Below are 14,482 nucleotides of genomic sequence, written 5' to 3' on the forward strand. Positions count from 1 at the left end.
AGGAATGCAACTAAAAAGGAAGTGCTTATGTCTACCAAAACAACGTATAAAAGGTTCACAGATGATAATTTTAATAGACAACACCTACAAACAACCCAAGATCCATCAAAATTAGAATGGATAATCTTTTTTCCTTTCCTTTTCTTTCTTTTGTCCTTTTCCTTTTCCTTTTCCTTTTCCTTTTCTTTTCCTTTTCCTCTTCCTCTTCCTCTTCCTCTCCCTCTCCCTCTCCTTTTCCTTCCTTTCCCTTCCATTCTCTCCCCCTCCCTTCCCTTCCCTTCCTTTCTCTCCCTTTCCTCTCTTAATAAAGGAATACACAGACATACAAGTATACATAAAGCAAAGAGGAAAGTCACTTCATAATATTTTAGTTACAGAAATCAAACACATGAGAATGAATTCTGTATGAGTCTACCTATATGGAGTCAGAAATAGGCAACACTATGGGTGCCTGGGTGACTCAGTAGGTTGAGCATCCGACTTCAGCTCAGGTCATTATCTCCTGGTTTGTGAGTTGGAGCCCTGCAGAGGGCTCTGTGCTGACAGCTCAGAGCCTGGAGCCAGCTTCAGATTCTGTGTTTTCTTCTCTCTCTGCTCCTCTCCTCCTCACACTCTCTCTCTGTCTCTCTCTCTCTCAAAAATAAATGAACATTTAAAAAAAATAAAAAAAGAAGAAATAGGCAACACTAATCTATGATGATAACCAGAGGATTGTTTACTTAGGGCTAACACTAATATATGTGAAGGAGCCTTCCAGGAGAGTGTAAATATTCTATATTTTGATCCATTACAGGAATGTATGTTCATGTAAAAACTCATCAATAAGTACACTAAAGATTTGTGGATTTTACTATAGTCAATGAGAAGTGCACATTTTTGGGACATAACTTGAAAAACTTGTAGGTTATATAGAGAAGTCCACACATATAGCATGGTATCAGAATAAAATATTTTTTTAGTTAATCAATGTTTATTAGAAATGGATTTTTTATTTTATCATTTTTGAAAGATTTTTCCTATATATAGAATTATAGTTTAATATTTTTCTTTCAGTATTTTAAAGATGTTATGCTTTTGTCTTTTCACTTGCATTGTACCTGACAAGAAATACACTGTCATATTTACATTTATTCTTGAATACCTAATTATTTTTATTCTGTAGCTGCTTTTAGGATTTTTTTTTTATCACAAATTTTTTGCAATTTGTTTATGATCATGCTATGGCTTGATGTAGGTTTTTTTGTGTGTTTCTAGTGCTTAAGATTGTTGAGATTCTTGGATTATAGTTTTAATCAAATTTGGAAAAATCTTAAGCACTATTTCTTTTCATATTTTTGCCCTTCATTCTCTCATAGGTACTCAAGTGACATATATACGTAATTTTCTTGGAGTCATTTCACTCCACTTCAAGTTAATTGAAACTCATTTAAAATTAATTTTTTGGTGAGGGTGTTCTCTCTTTATATTTGGATTGTTACATTGCTATATCTTCAAGTTTACCAGTTTTTTTTAAGCAATGTCTGATTGTTATTTCCGTCCAGTGTAGAAACATTGCAATTTTCATTACTAAAAGTTTGATCATGAGATGTTTTTAATATCTTCTCTGTCTGTATTTAACATATTTTTCTGTTTATTTTTGAGAGACAGAAAGACAGACCAAGTACAAGCAGTAATATTCCATTGTAAGATGTAGATATAGATATAGATATAGATATAGATATAGATATAGATATAGATATACATGTATGTATATGTGTATGCATATATACCACTTCTTCTTTAGGCAATCATCAGTAGATGGACATTTGGGCTCTCTCCATAGTTTGGCTATTGTTGATAATGCTGCTATAAAAATTGGAGTCAATTTAGTATCCTTTGGGTAAATAATTAATAGTGCAATTGTTGGATTGTAGGGTAGTTCTACTTTTAGTTTTTTGAGGAATCTCCATAGTGTTCTCCAAAGTGGCTCCATCAGTTTGCATTTCCACCAAAACTGAAAGAAGATTCCATTTCTCTGCATCCTTGCCAACCCCTATTGTTTCTAGTGTTGTTAATTTTAACCTTCCTGACTTGTGTGAGGCGGTATCTTATCACGGTCTTGATTTGTATTTCCCTGATGGTGAGTGAAGTTGGGCATTTTTTCATGTGTCTGTTAACCATCTGGATGTCTTCTTTGGCAAAGTGTCTATTCATGTCCTCTGCCCATTTCTTAACTGCGTTATTTGTTTTTCGGGTGTTGAGTTTGATAAGTTCTTTATAGATTTTGGATACCAACCCTTTATAAGATATGTCATTTGCAAATATCTTCTTGCATTCCATAGGCTGCCTTTGAGTTTTGTGAACTGTTTCCTTTGCTTTGCAAAGACTTTTTATCTTGATGAAGTCCCAATAATTCCTGTTTGCTTTTGTATCTCTTGCCTTCAGTGACATGCCTAGTAAGAAGTTGCTGTGGCCCCAGTCAAAGATGTTGTGTTCCTCTCTATTATTTTGATGGTTTCCTCTCTCATATTTAGGTCTTCAATCCATTTTGAATTCAGTTTTGTGTATGGTGTAAGGAATTGGTTCAGTTTCATTTTTCTGATGTTGCTGTCCAGGTTTCCCAACATTATTTGTTGAAGAGACTGTCTTTTTCCCATTGGATATTCTTTCCGGCTTTGTCAAAGATGAGTTGACCCTAAACTCACAGGTCCATTTCTGGGTTTTCTATTCTGTTCCATTGATATAATGTGTCTGTTTTTGTGCCAGCGCCATGCTGTCTTGATCACTACAGCTTTGAATATAGCTTGATGTCTCTTTGAATATAGATGATGTATCCAGTTTTGTTTTTCTTTTTCAAGATTGCTTTGTCTTTTGGAGTCTTTTATAGTTCCTTTCAAATTTTTGGAGTGTTTGTTCTAGCTCTGTGAAAAATGCTATACTATTTTGATAGGGATTGCATTAAATGTGTAGATTGCTTTGAATAGTGTAGACATTTTAACAATGTTTTTTCTTACAATCCATGAGCATGGAATGCTTTTTCATTTCTTTGTGTCGTCATTGGTTTCTTTCATAAGCTTTTTATAGTTTTCAGAGTACAGGTCTTTTACATCTTCAGTTAGGTTTATTCCTAGGTATCTTTTTGTTTTGGTGAAATTGCACATGTGATGGATACTTTGATATCTTTTTCATTATTGGTGTATAGAATTGCAACAGACTTCCTCACGTTGATATATCCTCCAACTTTGCTGAATTCATGTGTTAGTTCCAACAATTTTTTGGTGGAGTCTTTTGGGGTTTCTACAAAGAGTATCATGCCATTTGCAAAATAGTTAAAGTTTGACTTCTTCCTTGCCAATTTGGATGCCTGGTATTTCTTTTTGTTTGATTGCTGAGGCTAAACTTCCAGCACCATGCTAAATAGTAATTATGAGAGAGGACATCCTTGTCTTGTTCCTAGCCATAGGGGAAAGGCTCTCAGTTGCTCAGGAGTGCATATATCTTTTCAAATAATCTTGACTCTTCCTTTGAGATCTAGAGTTAGCCACTTCTCTATACATCTCTACTCTCTCTAATACCTCTCTATAGTTTTCCCTGTGATCTCTAGCTACCTTGATCTCCTCTGACTCTCATCTCCATTTTTTCATCTCAGAGAATCCATCTAGTTTTGCCTGTTTTCTATTCTTGAAACTTGGCTTGAAAATTCAGGTGTAAGCTTGGGAAATTGTAGAGCTTATTTAGTTATGTTTCCTTCCTCTTAGGAGTCACTAATTTTCACTCCTTGATGGTCATGAAACTGTTATTTTATGTAATTTGCAAAGTTTTTTTTTGTTTTGTTTTTGTTTTTGTTTTTGTTTTTTTGGTATTTCACATATGAGAGTAAATACAGAAACCAACATACGATATTGAGGAAAAAATTACCCCTAAAATGCAATACTTGATATAAATATGATAGTTAACCTAAATAATTCTAGAAGATAGTTTACTAAGTACTTACTTCATATATAAGAAAGCTTCTCTAAAATTTGCAATCGTGCATTGGGTACAATGCTTTTATTCTAGAGTTGTATTTTAAATAGGAACAGAACTCTCACTAGGAGTTCATAGTGCTTTGGAGGACATTGTTTTGTTTTTATTTATATATGTGGCTCATTATCTTTTCAGTTTGTAAAATTCTTTGGAGTTATAAAATATTGATTGAAATCTATTTACTATCATAATCTCTGGAAACAAAATAAGCTTGATATTTTACTATACTTTTCATATCCTTTCATCTCTTGGGAATTTTTAAGCTTTTATTTCTCTGTGAATTTCTCTGTAAAGTTTTTCTGACTTATTATCCAAATTGCCTAGTTTCTCCTTGTTATATTTAATATGCTAATAAATGCTTCTGTTGTATATTAATTTAGGTCATAATTTTTTTTTAGTTATAGATTATATATTTTATGATTTTATAGTATTCAATTATCTGATATCCTAAATAAGACAACGTTTATTTCCTGCAATTTCAAAAACGTAATTGTTGAGTAAATAGTATTTGTAAAAAATGACATATTCTTAGTTATCTGAAGATAATATACTAAAAACTGGTTGTAGTTTGAATCATGTTTAAAATTAATGGTAAAAAATTACTACAAAGTCACCTTACTTAATATAAGCATAGTCAAACATTTAACCAAAATAGCTTTAACAAAATTATGTATGAAATATCTATATCATAAAGTAAGAAACATATTTAATATATGTTGTATTAGGTTCCTATTGCTGCTGTATGTAATAAATCACCAGAAACTTAGTCATTTAAAAAAAATACCAATTTATTCTGCTCCAGAACTGGGAGATAGACGTCCAAAGTGAGGTCAAGGTGTCAATAAGGCTGGTTTCTTTTGGAGACGTTGGAGACAATCCATTTCCTTATCTTTTTCAGCTCCTGGTGTTCCTCTATATGTTCTTTTTTTTTTTAATTTTTAAGGTTTATTTATTTTTGAGAGAGAGACAGAACATGAGCAGGGGAGGGGAAGAGAGAGGGAGACACAGTATCCAAAGCAGGCTCCAGGCTCTAAGCTGTCGGCACAGAGCCTGGTTGGAGGCTTTGACTCAGGAACCGTGGGATCATGACTTTGGCAGTCCTGTATATATTCTTTGACTGCGGCCTCTTTCTTCATCTTCTATACTTAACATTCTAATCTCTTGTTTCTGTGGGGATTTTTCTTTCTTTTCTGACTGTGACTTTTTCTATGTGACTCTTATAAAAATTGCTATCGTTACATTGGCCTACCTGGACAATCCAGGAAAATCTCCCCATCATCACTACCATTAATTTAATCATATCTGCAAAATCCTTTTGCCATATAACATTCAAAGACTGTGGAGATTAGTTTGAGGACGTGTTTGGGAGTCTATTTACACTACCACACGTCTTGGGCCACTGGGTACAATGAGCTCATTGTAGAACTGTAGTTGGAATAACAACATACATTCAAAATAAATTACATATACACACAATTTTTCACAAATATAAATTACTTTGGATCACCTTATATCTTTTATGTTTTACTACATTCACTATTTTTTTCTTACTAGTTTAACTACTTACAACCCAGTTCTAATCAAGTACCTGTATGTCTCTAAAAGGAGCACTGTATTTGTCTATGGATCCTGGTTTACAGTCTTAACTTCATAGTAACTTCCTCATAACTCTTGTGAAACTCAACTAACACCGTTTAAAATAAGATAAATAAGATTTTTGTAAAACTTATCTGAGGAAGATTTTTTAAAATTTAAATTTCAAGAATGGTTCTTTGTATTTTTATGGATATTGGCAAATTGATTCTAAAGTTTAAATGGAGAGCACCTGGGTGGCTCAGTCAGTTAAGCATTTGACTTTGGCTCAGGTCATGATCTCATACTTCATGCATTCTAGCCCCACATCAGGCTGTCTGCTGTCAGCACAGAAGCCTGCTTTGAATCCTCTGTCTCCCTCTCTCTGTCTGTCCCTTTTCTGCTCACACTATCTCTCTTTCTCTCTCAAAAATAAATATTTAAAAAATAAAAAAAAATAAAAGTTTAATTGGGAAATCAAACATACCCAGAATAGCCAATACAGTAAATATTGAAGAACAAAGTTGGAGGAATGAGGCTACGCAACGTCAAGGCTTGTTATTAAGTTACAGTAATTAAGTCAGAATTGGTATTGGTGGAAGAACAGGTAAGTAAATCAACAGAACAGAATGGAGAACCCAAAAATAGACCCACATAAGTATAGTCAACTGAACTTTGACAAAGAAGCAAAAACAATACAGTGGACCAAAGACAAGCTCTTCAACAAATGGTGCTGGAACACCTGGACATTCACATGCAACAAAGTGAAGCTAGACACAGACCTTACAGCCTCATAAACATTAGCTCAAAATAAATCATCTTCTTAAATATAAGTGAAAAACTGTAGAACTCCTAGAAGGTAATAAAAGAAAACCTAGGTGATCTTGGATACAACAATGATCAATGATTTTTTAGATATAGCACCAGAGACATGATCCAAAGTATTATTAACTAAAGGTCAATAAAATAAAATAAAATAAAATAAAATAAAATAAAATAAAAACACCTTCTTTTATGTAAAAGGAAATATTAAGAAAATAAGACAAACCATAGACTGGGAGAAAACATGTGCAAAAAAATGCAGTTGATAAAAGACTGCTATTCAAAATATACAAAGAACCCTTAAAACTCAACAATAAGAAAACAAAACAAACAAAAAAAACAAACAATGGGCTAACCACCTTAACAGTCACCTCATTAAAGAAGATTATACAGGTAGCAAGTGAGCATTTGAAAAGGTGCTTGACATCATATGTTATTGGGAAATGAAAATTAAAACCACAGTGACGTATCCGTTGTTTCAAATATCAAAAGGCCCTTTAAAAATATTTGTCTATAATGATCTTTATTCATTATTTTAAAGCCTGTAATTTTTAATTTAAAGGAGATACATGGGTACACTCTTATTGAGAGGTCCATTTGAACTACTTGTGCTTAAATCCTGGTACCTTTGAGGAATTGTGTGACCTTGTCCTATTTACTTGGTTTCTTTAAGCTACAGCTATTCCATCTGTAGAATGGAGATAATAATGGTACTACCTCACAACAGTATTATGATAATCTACATAATTTTCCTGGTGCCTCGTATAATCCTAATTAATTTTCAATATTTATTACCAAGGGAATTTGAAAGTATGCTTTTTGATTAGTTTTTAATCCTTTAAAGCCACTTGAAGCTGCCTCTGCCTCTTTCCATTACACAACCTCCAGAAGCATATGCAAGTGATTAATTTAACAAGCATATGTTGTGATCCAAAAATCCGTTCATCTGACATGTGCAGTGGAAATTTAATGTACACAAACAAAATACCCATTATATCCTTTACATTTGTTGTTCCAAACCACTTAGAAAGTCAACATGACTTATATCATTGCGCTATGGTAAGCAGGAGACTCTAAATATGGCCTAATGTGGAGTTGGTTTATTAAAGTTGTGTCAAATATGTTGCTCTTTTTGATAAATATTAGTAAATAATTTCCTTATCAAAGAACTGCTAATATGCTAATTTAATGATTTCATCTGGGTAGCTAACAGTGATGTGATTACAGATGTGTTGAGAATGAAACTGAGGAATTACTTTGCCTTTTTCCTTTGATTCTGATTAAACCGAAATATACCTTCAGCTCTACTGAGCTGTTTTCTATATCATTCAAAAAACATGTATTTATAAATATAATTACATTGTTTCCCCTCAACCAGGCTTGAGTGTCTTCTGCCTGTGGGGTTCAGTCTATCCACTGTATAGGATAAAAAAGGACCATAAAAGGAAGGACATTTGTATGAGAGAAAGAAGAGAAAGGAAAAAAGAAAAAGTATGCTGCTCAGTGTGTCATGAGGAAATTTAACTTTAGGTAAAAGTAAACAGCCTCAAAAACATACATTTCTCTCATGCCTTGAGGCCTTAATTGCATAAGTTAAAATATCATCAATGAGCCAAAATAAACAGAAATACAAGGGTTTCTGTAGATGGCTAGTGGGCTTCCCTTTTATTATTTTGATAGAGTTAAGGAGAAAGAAAAGTATTGATTTGAATTTCTTCTCTATTTTTAAGGGTTTTATATTGGTTATAAATTTATAACAGTGAATTGGGGGGTGGGTTCTTACCTTCTTGCAATGTCCATAATTTTAAAAACAGGTTTAGGGGGCACCTGGGTGGCTCAGTCAGTTGGACGTCCGACTTCGGCTCAGGTCATGATCTCATGATCTGTGAGTTCGAGCCCCGCGTCGGGCTCTGTGCTGACAGCTCGGAGCCTGGAGCCTGTTTTGGATTCTGTGTCTCCCTCTCTCTCTGACCTTCCCCCGTTCATGCTCTGTCTCTCAAATGAATAAATGTTAAAAAAATTTAAAAAACAAAAAACAAAAAAACAACAAAAAAAACAGGTTTAGGATGTCTTGTTTTATTACCATTTTATTCTTGCTGAACGCACATGAAAATGTTTGGCCTCTCACTGGAGTTCCATTTTTTTTAAAAAAGAAAAACACATTATGAACATTATATAACATATGTATTTTCCTTCAACCTAGAAAAGCTTTTTGTCATAAAAAGAAAATGTGGATTATTATGAGGTGCTACAATAAAAGGATGAACTAAGAAGCTGCTGTTGGTTTTATTCATGTAATCTCATTTTAAGTAATGGTGCTAGAATCAGAATAAAGAACATAAGCAGGAAAGCCTGTGGTATTTACTAATGACTAGGCTTCAGTCAACCTCTCAAATCATTCTGATATTAAATTATGAATCTCTCTGATAGATGTTCCTAACCTAGCTCTGACAAAGATCTTAAAATAAAATACAGCAGTACCACAATATTTCCTCATTGTAACCCAATTTACCTGAGATAAACAGTTTTTATGCCAAATAGAATATGAGGGAAGAAGACAATGTTTATAAGAAAAGAAACAGAATAGATACAAAGGTGTTTGGGGAATCTGATTCAGTGTATGTTTATATGGACCAAAACTATTTTCTTAATCTTTTTTTTTTTCTTCAATACAGAGAGGACTACGGGTAAAAGTGTAAGAAAGTATCATTATCAGAACAATATAGTGTGATTGATTAGCACTCAAGTTCCTAGGTGTGACCCAGGATAAGAAAGGCAATACAACATTTTTATTTTCCCAGTACATAAGACCAGAGAATGTAGCACAGCTGACTTGATGCTTAGTACTATTAAAAGTACTCTCTTGATCACTATAATATTAGCAGCTGGGAACGATGTGGGAAGATTCAAAAATTATTGTGACTTATGGGGCGCCTGGGTGGCGCAGTGGGTTAAGCGTCCGACTTCAGCCAGGTCACGATCTCGCGGTCCGTGAGTTCGAGCCCCGCGTCGGGCTCTGGGCTGATGGCTCAGAGCCTGGAGCCTGTTTCTGATTCTGTGTCTCCCTCTCTCTCTGCCCCTCCCCCGTTCATGCTCTGTCTCTCTCTGTCCCAAAAATAAATAAAAACCTTGAAAAAAAATTAAAAAAAAATTATTGTGACTTCTATATCAATTTGTTGAGTAAAAGTGAGAAGGCATCATGTAATGACCTGTGAGAATAGAAAAAAATATGCTCATGAACCTGCAAGAGACCAAAGAGGAAATTGTATATAATGTGGTTTACGTTTGGTGGGAAATGAGAGAAAATAACTTGTGCAAAGGTTCCACAGAAATTGCTTTAACTTTAAAATATTATTTGAAACATTTCTTATGATGTTACCCTATATACATACACAGTATGTAAAATAATACTAATTTTCTATATGGCATTTTATTTTGAGAAAACTAATCAAGTTGACAAATCTAAAAAAATCTTTATGAGTCAACATAAAACTGGACAGCAATATGCAGAAGAATGACACTGGACTACTGTCTTACACCATATACAAAAATAAATTCAAAATGAATGAAAGACCTAAATGTGAAATAGGAAACCATCAAAGTCCCAGAAGAGAAAACAGGCAGTACCCTCTCTTTGACCTTGGCCATAGCGATTTCTTACCAGACACATCACTGAAGGCAAAGGAAACAAAAGCAAACAGGAACCATTGGGACTTCATCAAGATAAAAAGCTTCTGGACAGCAAAGGAAACAATTACAAAACCAAAAGGCAACCTACCAAATGAGAGAAGCTACTTGCAAATGACATAAATGGTAAAGGGTTGGCATCCAAAATCTATAAAAAATTTATCAGAATCAACACCAAAAAAACAAATAAACCTGTTAAGAAATGAGCAGAAGACATGAATAGACACTTTTCCAGAGAAGGCATCCAGATGGCTAACAGACACATGGAAAGATACCCAACATCATTCATCATTAGGGAAATACAAATCAAAACCATGATGAGATACCACCTCATATCTGTCAGAAAGGCTAAAATTAACAACAAAGGAAACAACAGATGTTGGTGAGGATGTGGAGAATGGGGAACATTCTTGCACTGTTGGTGGGAATGCAAACTAGTTCAGCCATTCTGGAAAACAGTATGGAGGTTCCTCAAAAAACTGAAAATAGAACTACCCTACAACCGAGTAATTGCACTGCTAGGTATTTATCCAAAAGATACAAAAGTGCTGATTCATAGGGGCACATGCACCCCACTGTTTATAGCAGCATTATCAACAATAGCCAAGTTATGGAAAGAGCCCAAATGTCCATTGACTAATGAAAGGATAAAGAAGATTTTGAAACAAAATGGATGGAGCTGCAGTATATTATGCTAAGTGAAATAATCCAATCAGAGAAAGATAAATATCATGTATATGATTTCATTCATATGTGGAGTTTAAAAAATAAATCAGATGGACATAAGGAAAGAGGAAAAAAAAAGAAAAGAGAGCAAACCATTAGACTATAGAGAACAAACTGAGGCGTGATGGAAGGATGTGAGAGGGGGATGAGCTAAATGGGTGATGGGTACTAAGCAGGGCACTTGTTGGGGTGAACACTGGGTGTTATGTGTAAGTGATGAATCACTAAATTCTAATCCTGAAACCAATATGACATTATCTGTAGCTAACTAGAATTTAATAAAAACTTGAAACAAACAAAAAAAGAAGTCAATAACGTACCTAATGAATTAGATCCTTTCTTGCTTATGCCTCAGTATCTTTCATTCTTTATTTAATAAACCTCTAGTGAGTGTTTGCTCATAGCTATGCACTGGGTACAAAAATACAATGCGTGGACAAGGACATTGCAGAGTAATGTCAGTGAAATAGCTGCAGTAAAGTGTACCATACTTGGTATAAAAAACAAATTGTCATAGGGATACTTTTATTATGAAATAATGACACAAAGTTCCTGGAGAGAACAACCAGCCTTTAACATATTTCCCATAAAATTCAATTGCATTTCCTTCATAAACATAATACTAATCAGCAACATTGCAAATCTTGGCCAGAGGAAATTATAATATATTATTGGGAGATGTGAGCTAAAAACGGCTATATTTTTGTAGTAATATGGATAATGAAGGCATTTTAGGAAGCTGACAATCAGGAATATTTAATTAGAATATTGGGTATTTGGGTAAATATCTAGATAGGCAGTTTTCCTTTATAAGGGAAATAAAGTTTTTATTATTATTGTTATTATTGTTATTTTTTAAAGTTTATTTATTTTTGAGAGAGAGAGAGAGAAACAGTGCAAGCAGGGGAGAGACAGCGAGAGAGAGGGAAAAGACCCAAAGCAGGTTTCATACTGACAGCAGCAAATTCAAAGCAGGATTTGAATCCATGAACCATGAGATCATGACCTGAGCCAAAGTCGGATGCTCAACTGACTAAGCCACCCAGGTGCCCGTAGAGGAAATAGAGTTTTATGAAGAAGTCAAGAGCGTTATGTTTTAATGAGATTTGGTTATATGAGATATGTGATTGAAGAAATTTTACAGTATTCCTTCATAATTATAAAATCATCTGGCTCTTTATCTGAGGTAAATAGTATTAAGACTAATATAATCACAGTGATAAAAATCTGTGAAATCTTTGGACATTTACTTTCATGTTATCTTTGATTATGTTGCATATAAAGTTATAATTTTTCTTATTATTAAGTTATAAAAATCCCACTTTAAAATCTAGGTATTTTATTACTCTTGGTTTAATCTGTCAGATGGCATGACATGGAATTACGCTGAAAATATGATTACTATTAGACCTGGAAATACCAAGTAGTCTTAATTTATGCATCGTTTAGGTATAGTACTTTGGATAACTATAAGGTTGATGGACATAATGTCCATTAAACATTGTGGTGAGAGTATTGACTATATCTTAATAGAGATTTAAGACTTTAAGATTTATTATGTTGCTTCAGTAATTTTGATCATGTCATTTGGCAATTAACGGACATAAAGATCAATAGAACAGAATAGAGAAACCAGAAATAGAACCACACAGATATGCTCAACTTATTTTTTTTTAACAAACTTAATTTTTTAGAGCAGTTTTAGGTTCACAGAAAACTTGAGTGTGCGGTGCAGAGTTTCAGACATGCATCACTGAATAAGTTTCAGGTGCACAGCAAGATGGTTTGATTTACATGTATTGTGAAATGATCACACAATAGGTTTAGTGAACAACCAAAATCTACACAAATACAAGAAAATAAATAAAAATATTCTCCTTGTGATGGGAACTCTTAGGATCTACTCTCTTAACAACTTCCCCATATATCATGCAGTAATGGTACCTAGTCATCACATTATATTCCTAGCATTTATTTAACTGATAACTGGAAGTTTGTATCTTCCTCCAGTTCTGCCTAAAGGCTGGGGTGGGGGCAATGGATAATATTCCCTTGCATATATACGTATACCATATTTTCTATATTATTTCATCTCTCAACACAACAATCTCTCTAGATTGTTTGCATATCTTGGCCATTGTAAATAATGCTGCTGTAGTCATGTGTATGCAGATATCTTTTCTGAGTTACCTCTCATTTTCTTTGGCTATATTCCCATGAGTGGGATTTTTGGATCATATGCTGGCTTTATTTTTAATTTTTTGAGGAATATTTGACATTGGCTTTTTATACGCATAAAGTTCCCTTAAAATACATCCAAGTTCCTGTGTGTTTTAATACTTCGTTTGTCACTTTTGCTGAGTAGTATTTCATGGGAAGAATGTACCAGTTTGTTTAAGAGGTAGATCTTGTATACCTCCCAATCTGACAAAGGCACAGCCGGCTTCACTTCCAACATTTCCCACAGGAGTAATACTTTTGTTATAATCAATAAGTCTACATCAACACATCATGATCATTCAAAGTCGATAGTTTACATTAAGGTTCACTCTTCATGTTGTATATTCTATCAGTTTTGACAAATGTGTAATTACATGTATCCATTATTTTAATATCTTAAAGGATATTTCCAGTGCCCTAAAAACCCTCTGTGTTCCACCCAAGTTATTTTTGGCAGAAATGGAAAAACATTAAATTCGGAAAGGAGAGCCTTTGAAACAAACGGTATTAGACTAATTGGATATCCATAGGCAAATAGAAGGGACTTGACCTAAACCTCACACCAAAAAAATTAACTCAAAATGAATTGTAGAATTAAGTGTGAGATGAAAACTTTAAAATTTTCAAAAGAAAACAAAAAAAGAAAATCTTTGGGGCCTCTGGCTTGGAGAACAGCTCTTAGAATTTATACCAAAAGCAAGATCCTTTAAAAAAAATCAATACATTGAATTTTATTAAAAACAAAACAAAAAAAAGTTTGTTCTGAAAAATAGTCTCTTAAGAGAATGAAAAACCTAGTTACATACTTGGAGAAAATATTTATAGAGCACATATTTGATGAGGGACTCATACCTAGAGTATATAAAAACCTCTCAAAACTCAAAAGTCAAAAAACAACAACAAAAAAAAACAAGTTAAAAAATAGGCAAAAGACATGAAGAGACATTTTTTTTTTTCTGAAGAAGATATGTGGATGGCAAAAACTACATGAAAATAGGCTCGATATCACTGCCCAGGGAAAATACAGATCAACAAAGGAGATATCAAAACTACAAGGAGGTATCACTACAGTCCTATTAAGACAGCCAAAACAGAACAAAGCTAAACAAAACAGTGTACTAACAAATGTTGTTAACAACATGGAGAAACTAGAGTTCTCATACTTTGGTGTTGGGAATATAAAATAATACAGCCATTCTGGAAAATATTTTGGTAGTTGCTTAAAAAAATAAAACATATATGTACCACAAAACCCAGCTGTCACTTATTTGGGCATTAATTCTAGAAAAATGAAAATTTATGTCTACAAAAAAAAAAAACTTGCAAAGGATTGTTTATATGAGTTTTATCGGTAATAGACAAAAATTGGAAACCATCAAAATGTCATGCTCTAGGCAGACTGTTAATCAAACTGGTATATCCATCCCATGGAATATTACTCAGCAATGAT

The sequence above is a fragment of the Prionailurus bengalensis genome, chromosome B1, assembly GCF_016509475.1.
Source record: "Prionailurus bengalensis isolate Pbe53 chromosome B1, Fcat_Pben_1.1_paternal_pri, whole genome shotgun sequence".
Taxonomy (NCBI): domain Eukaryota; kingdom Metazoa; phylum Chordata; class Mammalia; order Carnivora; family Felidae; genus Prionailurus; species Prionailurus bengalensis.